This window comes from Zalophus californianus, chromosome 5, assembly GCF_009762305.2.
Source record: "Zalophus californianus isolate mZalCal1 chromosome 5, mZalCal1.pri.v2, whole genome shotgun sequence".
NCBI lineage: Eukaryota > Metazoa > Chordata > Mammalia > Carnivora > Otariidae > Zalophus > Zalophus californianus.
The window spans coordinates 108,445,928-108,458,084 of record NC_045599.1 but is presented as its reverse complement, the minus strand read 5'-3'; the positions used below and the strand labels follow the sequence as shown (position 1 = coordinate 108,458,084).

The following is a 12,157-nucleotide window of genomic DNA, read 5'->3' as shown; positions in this document are numbered from 1 at the left end:
CGTTCCCGAGTTTAGATCGATTTATGTGTCTGGTGGGCCCCATATTCATCCCATAGGCAATTCTCTTAATTCCAAAGGCAAAGGAATTTTAATTATCTTCTAAAACTCTAGACTTCGGGGTGCCTGGATGGCTCAGTCAGTTAAGCATCCGACTCTTGATTTTGGGTCAGGTCATAATCTCAGGGTCGTGAGATCAAGCCCCATGTTGGGCTCCACGCTGGGCAAGGAGTCTGCTTAAGATTCTCTCTCTCCCTCTGCCCCTCCCCATCCCCCGTACTCTCTCTCTCTAAAAAAATTAAAATGAGTAAAAAATAAAACTATAGATTTTGTCTCCAACAATATATGTGATATATATTTAAACAATTTGTAAGACTCTCAGAGAGCCTTAGAGATGAAAATGTTTGAATACAATGTGTTAATTACATAATCATAATCATTCTTTTGAAATCATATTATTATAATTCCCATCTTTGACAGCCTTTCTTTCCTGTCTGCCCATTGCCCTCCTCAGGTTGAAGCTGGTCTTGAGAGGGGTGTGTGTGTCCTGCTTGGTTGTAAAGGGTAGTGGAGTTAGTATCTACATGAATAAGGTGAATGTCCTGGATACAGTCCCACAATCTCAAACCACTCAATCCCCAGGATTGGCTCATTCATTTGCTTTTTCGTGGACCCATCTGGAATGTAATGTGGCTTGGGATTTCTGGCGGGAGGTTGACCTTTGCCTTATCTGAGAAACAAATATCCTACAACCATCAGGAGAGTGGTAGGGATGCTGACTGGACAATGTAAATAACACATAAATTGTATGTTCATGACTGCTGAAGGGACCCATGCACAGGATGCCAGGTGAGTACATAATGTGTGTCTAGCAGAATAGCCAGGCTATCAGAAACACAGGCTTTGGGATCAGACTGCTGTGGGTTTCAACACAGCCCTGATGTTTATAAAGGAGTTTGTACCAGCTACTTAACCTCTGCTTCCTCATCTGCAGAATGGGTTTAATAGTGGTAACTACTTTGAAGGGTGATTGTATGAAATAATTCATGAAAAGCCCAAGTGTTGAGCACAGATTAAGTTTGCCCTACATAGGAAATATTACTATTGCTATTGTTTTCTTAAAATTATTAGCAGTGATTTCTAATTATATATACCATAAAACCTCAGGAATGTGAGTTTCTCTTATGTAAATTTTGTGGACATAAAGACAGGGGCTGGAATGGGATGAAGTTTTTGTTGTTGTTTTAGTAAGGAACAAAATGCTTCCTTAAAGTTAGAAAATACAAATGGTAAAAAGAACAAAATCAGTACTCAGAAGTAGTCATTGTTAATCATTTGGTGTATATTCTTATGATAATAATGACTATATAGTAGAATGGAAAGGGACATTTGACAAAAATAGGATCACACTGAACAGGCTGTTTTATAACCAGCAGTTTTTCAGTGAGTAATGGGAGGTCTACAGGCAAATGTATTGGTTTCTTGTTTATTTGTTGTAATAAAAGACGTCTGACATAAAATTTACCATTTTAAAGTGTATAGTTCAGTAGTGTTATATATTCACATTGTTGTAAAACAGATCTCCAGAGCTTTTCCATCTTGCAAATCTGAAACTCTATACCCATGGAACAACTCCCTCCTCCCTGTTTCCCCAGTCCCAGTACCCACCAGGCTACTTTCTGTTTCTGTGAATATGACTATTTTATCATTATTTTTGTTCAGTGCCTATGCCCAACATGGAGCTCAAACTCACAACCCCGGGATCAAGAGTCTCATGCTCCACCAATTGAGCCAGCCAAGCGCCCCTGAATTTGACTACGTTAGATAGCTCATATAAATGGAATCACACCTATCTGTTGTTTTGTGACTGGCTTACTTCATTTAGCAGGGGCTCCTCAAGGTTCATCCATGTGGCAGAACTTCCTTCCTTTTTCAGGCTGAAAAATATTCTTTTGTAGGTAAACACCATATTTGTGTGTCCATTCATCCATTGCTGGACACATGGGTTGTGTCCACCTCGGGGCCATTTTGAATACGGCTGCTATGGACATGGGTGTACAAACATCTCTTCAAGGCGCTCCTTTCAATCCCTTTGGATAAATACCCAAAAGTGGAATTGCTGGGTCATATAGTAACTCTATTTTTAATTTTTCGAGAAAGCTACATACTGTTTTCCATAGCAATCACACCATTTTGCATTCCCACCAGCAGTGCACAGGGCTCCAATTTCTCCACATCCTCACCAACACTTGTCCTTCCTCCCTTCTCCCTTCCTCCCTCCCTCCCTCCCTCCCTCCCTCCCTCCCTTCCTTCTTTGATAGTAGCCATCCAAAGGGGTGTGAGGTGAACAAATGTATCATTTGAATACAGCTCTAGGAAAAATGTTTCAAGTCCTCAAAAGAACAAACCCTTTGGACACTGAGCAGCCTGGAATCTTCCTTTTTATACAGAAACAACTAACAAACTGTTCTGAAACATATCAGATCTAATCTCATTAAACATGTTCTGCTTTGTGGATTAACCTCCTCCAACTCCATCATTCCACATTTTAGGTTGTTTACTTATTAAAAGATAGTTGCTAGTTTTGTCACATTGCGGCAGGTCAACCGAGGCTACTTGGTTTGTCCTCAGAAACCAGGCTGCCTCCGAACAGTCTCTCTTCAGTGTCCTCCAGCTGTTTATCTCCTACTCCTTCCTTGGTTCCCCATCATAGCCCTCACTTCTTGAATGAGGGGTTCTCCATTGTGCCAGCTTTTTCCAGCCCTGCTCCAACCCCTTCCCCTCAGCCCTGCCCCTCAGAGGCCCCGAAATTCTCCTGACTTAACTCACATGCTGGGTCCCAGGTTCCCTCAGATCCTTGTCCCCAGCTTCAGGCCCTCTGTTAACTTGCTCCAGCACCTGCTCAGGGAGGTCCGTGTGCGTGCGTGCGTGCGTGTGCGTGCGTGTGTGGTGCGGTACCAAAAACTACCATTCCCTTAGCAGTCTTGGTTCCCACTTGTGCCTCTCCCCACACCCCATATCCTCCTTTTGTAGAGCTACATTCTTTCAGTCACAGCCTGCCCCCTACACGGCAGCCGGCCTCTCATCTGGACCTTCTGAAGCAGCAGCAGGCTGTTAACAATGCTTGCAGAAACACCAGCTAAGAGACCATGCTGCTCCAGCTGAAGGGTTTAATTTTGCCCTAATGCTGGCCTTAGACACCGACTCCCTCATGAAATAGGACTCTTCCACACCATGTTATCAATTTTAAAAATTGAGGGCGCCTGGGTGGCTCAGTTGGTTAAGCGACTGCCTTCGGCTCAGGTCATGATCCTAGAGTCCCTGGATCGAGTCCCGCGTCGGGCTCCCTGCTTAGCGGGGAATCTGCTTCTCCCTCTGACCCTCCCCCCTCTCATGTGCTCTCTCTCTCTCTCTGAAATAAATAAATAAAATCTTTAAAAAAATTTTTAAAAAATTGAGTTAAATGTAACCCCAAATACTGTTCAGGTTTTAAGTGTATGGTTCAATGAGGATTTGGGTTGTTTTTTTTTAAGATTTTATTTCTAAGTAATCTTTACACCCAAGGCAGCGCCTGAATCCCAACCCTGAGATCAAGAGTCACATGCTCCACCTACCATGCCAGCTAGGCACCCCCAGTTCAATGAGTTTTGACAAATATGAACCCCCGTGAATTACAAGATTTTGATACACAATCAGCTAATTTAGAGAAATCGCAAGATTCTGTAGAACTGTTGGAAGGAGTATGGGGTTTGGAGTCAAGAGACCTGGTTACCTGGTCAAGCCTCTGCCATGAACCAGCTGTGTGACTTTGGGCAAGTACCTTCCCTTCTCTGAGCCTCTGTTTCTGATCTATACAGTAAGACCAATTCTAGGGGGCTTCTTCCCGCTGTAGGCCCACATGACATGACAGGTATTGAAAGAGGTCACACCAGACTTCCTGAAATTATGCAGAGCTGCTGTGTCCTTGCCTACATTTGCAAAGTGAGTGCACCCCACCTGGATCCTTCCAATCAGATTCTGGAAGAAGAGAAACTGAAGAAATAATAATTACAACAATAAACAAAGAGGTCAGAAATCTGCCAAACCGAGCCCTGCATCCTATAGGAATGTACCAAATGCTTATAAATAAATCCTTCTCAAATTTGTTTGCTCCAGTGCATTAATGAAGGAAGATTCTAAAGGGATTAGCTTCAAATTCACAACAAGTATCAAAAACACACTGTTTGCCAAATAGGTTGAGTTTAGCTAATTTTGCTGTTTGGGAGCTAATGTGCCTTGCTAAAAGACGAAAGTGCTCTCCTAGAACATAAGACAAATCCCTCACATCCACAGAGCATTTTTTCACTTCCCAAAGCCTTCGTGTTTATTTCTCCTTTGACCTATACATCAGTTCTGCGACAGGAAGCAGGACAAGGGTTATTCTCTTTCCCTTTTTCAGGTGAGGTCCCAAAGCCTGGAACAATACAGTAAATATTCTCATAATTACCAGCGAGTCCAACCCTCTGGATTCCCAGCCCTGTGTCTTTGGACTGGGCCCCACTGTCTCTTTTGCAAAAAAATCCACCAACCCCAAGAACAGAGTCCAAGAAGATCTAAAAACAATAATAACAAGGAGAACTCTCATAGGTAGCAGTTAATAGAAACAGACATTTATCACCTTTACACTAGGTATTAATGCTTATAATTTTCCCAACAGCCCAACGAGGGTTGTCCCTATTTTGCAGAAGATGAATGGAGGCACAGAGACAGTTCGTGGCTTGCTCAAGCTCACACAGCAAGGAGGTTCCAGAGCTAGGATTCTGCCCGGGGCCAGTCAAGGCCCAGACTTTTTGCCCCTATGCTACACTGCCTCATGTTCCACCATGCTGCTGAAAGGGCTTCCTAAAACTGTTCATTGGTGAGATGAGCGGCCCTAAGAGTCGGCGAGGGCCCTGTTCCCAGCACTTCAAGTGGAATCCGCGTGATCATGATCACTACTGAGCAAGGTTTAGAGGGCAGTTACGGCCAGGCCAAGGGTCCCGGAGGGTCCCTTCTACCCAGAGATTATAGGATTTGTTGAACACTCCCAAAGAGTCCAGTCTTTCCTATCACGACAGTGACAAGTCTTCTTGGCCCCTGAGTTTCCAGACAACATCCTCTCCCATGTGGCTGTGCGGGGATCATCCTGGAAATCTGACAGCATTGTTCCCAGCCCAGGGACTGGGGAGGAGGGACAGCAAACATGAAATTACAGGGTGTCTGCCACCTGATTAAAGCAGCATGCTGTGTGCAGTGCGGTGGCAATGCAACATACCAGGCTCACTCCTGGGCCCAGGGCCCAGATATTAGTCACAGAACCACAGTCAGAACTGCAGAGGTTCTCAGCAGCACCTCATTCAAGCACTGCTTTTCACACGTGGGGAGACAGAGGCCCAGAGAGGGGAAGCGACTTGCCAGAGGCCACATAGCATCTGTTCAACCAAATATTAAGTGCCTACCAGGTGAAGCACTCTACTTGGGACAGGGAATTCAGGGTGAACAAAATAACCACAAGCTCCAGTCCCACGGAGTTTATACATTATTGGAGAAAATGGGCAAAAGGAGATAGGCACATAAAGTCAGAGATTGTGATCTGTGGTTTGAAGAACATGGAGTACTTCAGCCAAGTCAGTCGAGGGTGGTCTCTCTGAGAAGGGGGTGCAGCTTAAGCTGAGGCTTGAAGGATGGGAAGTGTATGGTGTTTGTGTGTGTGTGTTGGGGGCCATGTGGTCTAGGCCACGGGAACTGTGCCCTAGAGCCCCCAGGCTGGGGAGAGCTCCATATGTTTGAGAAGCTGGTGCTGGGCAAGGGCAGGGGAGGGGAGCAGAGACGGGGAGTCAGAGGTGGATGGAGTCTGGAGCACGTGGGTTCTTGTGGGCTGAGGTGACAGGTATGGAGTTTATTCCTGCTGTGTTACAGAGTCGCCGGAGGGTCTCTTGCAGGAGAGTGGCAGGCATGCCGGCACATTTCCTGCTTTCCTTGGTTGAGGGGCCCCCTGGGAGCCCCACCACCCTAGGGGCTGGCAGAAAACACATCAGGCAGTGCTACTCAAAATGAGCCTGGCTATTCCTCGTCTTTATCTCCTGATCTCTGTGCACTTTCTCCACATTAAGTAATGAGGCCACTCACATAATTTGAGGTTCTCTCTTCCTACCATGTGTTGCAGATCTAGAAACTCAAGTGCTGTGGGACCCCGTGGGAATTGGCAAACCTCTCTGATCAAGTGACTGTTGCTGGGACACGTAGCCAGGCAGCGTCATCAGCTTGCCGTGGCCTTTTCCCACCTCATTCCTGTGACCAGCACTCCTCCTCTTTGTCAGAGAGGTAGGAAATGTGAGTAACTGAGGCACCTGGACGCCTGGGTGGCTCAGTTGGTTAAGTGACTGCCTTTGGCTTGGGTCATGATCCTGGAGTCCCTGCTCAGCAGGGAGTCTGCTTCTCCCTCTCCCTCTCCCTGCTGCTCCCCCTGCTTGTGCTCTCTCTTTCAAATAAATCAGTAAAATGTTAGAAACTGCTATCAAGACTGCCAGAATACGAAGAACCTTCCTGAACATTCGGACTCCTTTTTTTTAAACGGAAAACTGAAGTCCAGAGAAGAAAAGAGACTTTTCTAGGTTCCATAGGAAGTAGCAGCAGAGCCAGAACTGGGAGGCAGACCGCTTCCTACATCCCTTTGTCTGATACCACCCCAGCAGAAAGGGAGTCAGTGTTTCTCAAAGGGGGTTCCACAAATACCCAGCTCAGATTTGCTCTGTATTACATGAGTTTGGGGAATGCTCTCTTTCTGAGAGATTCACCGTGAATGGTAAAAACCCCGAGCTATCCCACAGCAAAACATTTATTTAACATTGCTTAAACCCAATGTCTTCCCAAATGGTTTGGTGACAGATTCCATCCTGGTGGACTATCTATTCACATTCTGGAGAATTTACCTTGGGAAGTGCCACCCTAAACAACAACAACAACCAAAAAAGCCTGTTACAGACCCTGCCATTATCCTTATTATTCTTGCTATTATCACTGAGGGCCAGAGCCCTAGTTCATACTTTGGCTCATGTGATCACATCTCTCTCCAGGTGCCTTGCATAGTGCTGGGTATCCAGGGATGATGACACAGATCAATTCATCAACAAACACTGACAATGCGTATTGACTCTGGACCTCCTGAGTCACATGGCCTCATCTGAAATAAGGGGCAGCTTATTTCTTTTCTCTTCTTGACTAAGGGAAAAGCCTGGGGAAGCACTGCCAAGGAAATTCATCATCCCTGAAGGTCCCCAAATGCTAAAGTAATCTTCTCCACCTCATACCCTCCCTTCCATTCTGGACAAAGCCCACTCCCTCATTCTAAATTTTAGCTCACGTACAGCCACCTGCAAGAGGGCTTCCCTGATTACCTCTCCCCTGCCCTTCTGGCCTATGTTCATCTTTAGTCTCCAGAACTTGTCTACACCATGTGTTGTATGACTGAGACCGTATGAGCCTATGCTCATGAGGGTAGTTGGCTGCTTGGCTGGGAGTAACAAACACCAGAGGAGGGCTTAGGCCTGACCCTCACGAGTGTGTGCTAGGCCCATCTAATCACACTTAAATTCGATTAAAAAAAATACAGTGTGGGCCAAACACACGCCTGTGGGCTGAAATTGGCCAGGAGGCTGACAGCTTGCGACAGCTAGAATATGACCTGGAGAGGGAAGGCTTTGCATTTGGAATAGCGGTCTGGGAGCTGCCATCAACTAGCATCAGGGTTCCAGATAAACACCTCATCTTTCTGAGAGTAGGTTTCCTCATCTCCAGATTAGGGTATCATTTGTTCTTCGTTTTGTGTGTGGGATTCGAAGAGTGTTTCTCTTGATTCTGTGCCAATGATAATAATAGCAAACGTTTATTCAGTGTGTACTATTTGTCAGGCACTGTTCTAAGCACTTTGCATGTATTTACTCACTTAATCCTCACAATAACCCTAAAGGTCAGCGCTGTTATCATCTCCATTTTACAGATGAGAAAACCGACACAGAGAGAGGCAAAGGAACTTTCTCAAAGGCATAATGAATTTTCTCAGGCAAGTATTTTCCTTTCACCATTTTATAGATGGAGGCAGTAAATTTCAGAGAAGTGAAGTAACTTGCTTAACATCACACAGCTAGGAAGTAGGCAAACCTGAATCTGAACCTAACTCTTTTGACCTCAAACCATTTACCCTTTTTTTCCTGTGCTATAGGTAAAGGACAGGCAAGTGGTCTGTGATGAGAACACTGCTAGTGTACGGAGTTTTGTTCCCTGGGACAGAGAACATGTCTTGTCCTTTATTGTTTCCACTCTAGTCCCCAGGTCAGGGCCCTTCTGTTCTGGGAGCTCCGTACTTGTGACTGATGTCATGTTGTCAGGAAAATTGCCTTCTGCCTTCATTTTGGCTGCTAATTTCCAACTCTCTCCATGAACTTGGATGTTTCCAGACCCTGGAATGATTGAACGTGGTTGTCTGAGTTTGTCTGACTGGTGGGGCAGGGAGGTGGGGGGTTGCATTTCAAAGTGTGCTGTGTCTCCTGTGGGGTGGTAGAAGGGTCTGGAATGGGAGGGGTATGACCTGGGTTCTCACCTTGATTCTGTTGCCCCAGCATCCTGGAGCAAATTAACTGAACTGGGAGCCTCAGTTCTTCAGCTGCCAACTGGGGACCATCACGTCTGTCCTTCTCCATGAAAGTCCTTTGGGAAATGCAGTATAGCACAAACAGAAGGTGGGCAGCTGTGAAGTAAGGCAAACCATGGGTGCTCAATAGATGACATAACTTACTGTGGGAAGGGAATTTGCAATGATGTGGAGACAGTGCTCATAATACAGTGTTATGGTGGGGAAACAAAAAATAAAACTGCTGAATGTGCAATATGATCTCAATTATGTAAAATATACATAGAAAAGGGGTGCCTGGGTGGCTCAGTCGTTAAGCGTCTGCCTTCGGCTCAGGTCATGATCCCGGGCTCCTGGGATCGAGCCCCACATCGGGCTCCCTGCTCAGTGGGAAGCCTGCTTCTCCCTCTCCCACTCCCCCTGCTTGTGTTCCTGCTCTCGCTGTGTCTCTCTCTGTCAAATAAATAAATAAAATCTAAAAAAATATACATATATACACATAGAAAAAAGACTAGACGAAAATACACCTACATGTTGCCAGTAATTGCCCCTGGGCTGTGGGCTTATATGCGGGTTTTGCTTTGCTAGACTTAAAAATATTTTCTGTTTGTTAAAGTTAGCACATTTTATTTTCATATTTTATCATTTAAAAGTACATATATAATTTATGTATAATTAATATATTTATTACATATAACATATATTAAGTATATATAAAATTTAGCACTTGGCCCTTGATAGTGTCACTCTAGCTACCAAAACATTGATGTGATCAGGAATGATCTTGTAATCATTCATTCATTCATTTTTTTTTCCAGAAAATACATTGAGGGCCTGCTGTGCATTAGGTACCACTGGTGAGTGCAATAAGGGACACTAAGAAGAATGGGGTGCAATCCATACCTTTAAGAAACCTTATAATCTCGATGGAGAATAAGGCATACTCATAAGTAACCATAATTGAAGGCAGAAAGAAAGTAAAAAATACCATATGCTTTAGGGAAATTGCCACTAGGAGTTAAGAGTGGGGACAAATCTATTCTAGCTGTGGAAATTAAATAAGATTTCGTGAAGAAGTTGGCATTTTGTGCTGAGCCTTGAAGGACAAGTAGAATTCTGGACAAGTGGAAATGGAATGACATTACTGGCAATAATACATGTAATGAAAGGTAATATTTACTTACCACATACTATGTGCAGGCATAGTGCTATTAAATTACACACATTATCTCCTTTAAAGATCACTGAAGCTCTATGAGATAAGTAGTTTATTATCATTTCCAATTTACAAATGGGTAAACTGAGGCATAGAGAGAAGTTAAATATTTGCGCAAAGGCACCAGATGGTTCAGCTGGGATTCGCACTCAGGACCTCGCTCTGAGCAGGAATGTCACAGTAAGAGGAATTCCATGAATTGAGGCAGGAAAGCATGGGGCCCACAGGGTGAGACCGGGAGCTTCCCGAAGGCAGGGAACCTGTGTATCTTGCTCACTTGTCTAAGTCCAGGGACTGGGCAGTACCTGGCACATCATGGATGCTTAATAAATATTTGTTGAAGGAAAGAAACACCGAGTGGTCCCCTGCTGCTAGAATATAGGGTGTGGTAGAAGTGGCAGGACAGGGTGGGGTGTGAGTAGGGAGATTTTAGGCAGAGGCAGGGCTCATCAAAGTCCAGGAAAGAGTCAGAGAACTGGCTCAGGCAGTGTGGTAGGCTGCACTGCAGCGGGGAGAAGTTAGTGGGCAAGCTCATCCTGCGAGACCATTTGAGAAGTGCAGGCATGCCAGGGAGGGGAGCAGGGCTGGGGGAAGAGGGCAGTACCGAAGAGAAAGAGGCTGGGATGAGGCCGGTCTCTAACTCAAAATGGTGAATGTGTTAGAAGTTAAATTCTCTGTCTGACCACCTTCATTACAAACCCATTCTCCTCGTTTCCTAACCCCCTGGGGAAGCTGGGCTGCCTCTGAGCCTACTTCCTCATCTGTAAAAAGGGGATAATCACACTTACACAAAAGTGTTGCTCTGGGGGTTAACCAGGTCTCGTGGGAACAATTAGTATCCCCCCATCCTCACCCCACTGAACTATTACTCTTTGCACTGACTTCACAAGAAGAGGTCTAGGCTGAGCCTCCTCCCACGAACTGAAATAAATTTCTTGGCATGTGCCAAAGAACCCAAGAGTTTTCAGAGTTTGGAATAACACTCCCTGGCTGGCACAGTTCGTATTGGCCAAGGCCCCTCCCTTGCTAACCCCACCCACTCCTCCATGTCTGCCTAGAGGCCTCCTGCCCAGGAGCCCCTGATAACAGAAGATAAGTTATACAGCCCAAGTTCTTCCAGAAACACAAGTTCCTTTAGAAAATCAAACTGAAAGAGGAGTAAAACTGGACCTTTTATGTGTGCTCCCCACAAAAGAATGAAGTTTCATGGAAACTGTAGCTTTCACATCCATAAACCACATGGATGGAGAAACGGAAGCCCAGGAAGGCAGAGAGCCTGCCCAAAGTCATTCGGCAAAGCCGGGGATGGGCTGCAGTTTATCAATCAGGTCTCCCTGCTCTCCGGGGTCCCTTGGTCCCTGGGGTGACTTTCTCTTCTCTCTTCAGGAAGTTGTCAGCACTGGGGGCAAACAAAGCACATAATTAAATACAAATAGGTATTTGGACCCACTTGACAATTTTTAAGTTTGATTTTCTCACTCTGTGTTTCTGTTTTTAAACACATGTGTGTTGAAGCCCTGGGCACCACACAAGTTAGTTTGATCCCTGTCACTTTCTGCCCAAAGTAAATCTTGTCTTACCTCTTTTTTAGCCTGGGGTCACATATTGCTTAATTACTTGCCCTTCTCCCTGCCATTGGAGTTTGCTTTTTGGGGAGGCAAGATTCAACATTTTTAACATCTTTCCCAGGCCCATGTATTTGATGGTTTTTGTGTAATTACTTGTGGATTTAGCAATGGGAGGAAGAGAGTCAGGCCTTACAGGGTGGTGTGGGTAAGAACAAGGCCTAGGAAGTTACACTGCCCTTAAACAGGTCACTCTGATATTTAGCTGCTGCCTGTGACCCCAGGCACCCACCTTACTTTCTTTTTTAAAGATTTATTTATTTGTTTTAAAGAGAGAGCACGAGCGGGAGGGGGAGAAGGAGGAGAAGAGAGAATCTCAAGCCGACTCCGTGCTGAGTGGGAGCCTGACACAGGGCTCAATCTCACAACCTTGAGATCATGACCCTGAGATTACTACCTGAGCCAAAAGCAAGAGTCGGACGCTTAAACCGCTGAGCCACCCAGGCACCCCAACCCACCTTCTTTCTTTTCTGAATTTCAGTGACCTTTTGTGATTGAAGAGTACAGCCACCGGGCCTCGCCATGCCAGGCACACAGTAGGGACTCAGTAGATATTTGTGGCAAGAATTAATACCTATCTCCTTGGGTTATTGTGCGAATTAAATGAGATAATGAATGTCAATTATTTCTCACAGAACCTAACATATAGTAGCTACTCAGTAAAAGCAGCTA

The 12,157-nt window shown here is 45.2% G+C and overlaps 1 long non-coding RNA gene across 1 annotated transcript in view; it reads left to right on the top strand.

Annotated features, from left to right (window-relative positions):
- Positions 1–8,069, top strand: part of LOC113929759 — a 35,307-nt gene extending 27,238 nt beyond the window's left edge. Inside the window, exons 2-3 of the long non-coding RNA XR_003522319.1 lie at positions 6,182–6,339; positions 8,015–8,069. This is a non-coding gene — a long non-coding RNA (uncharacterized LOC113929759). The remainder of the gene's footprint in view (positions 1–6,181; positions 6,340–8,014) is intronic.
- Positions 8,070–12,157: the final 4,088 nt, after the last annotated feature.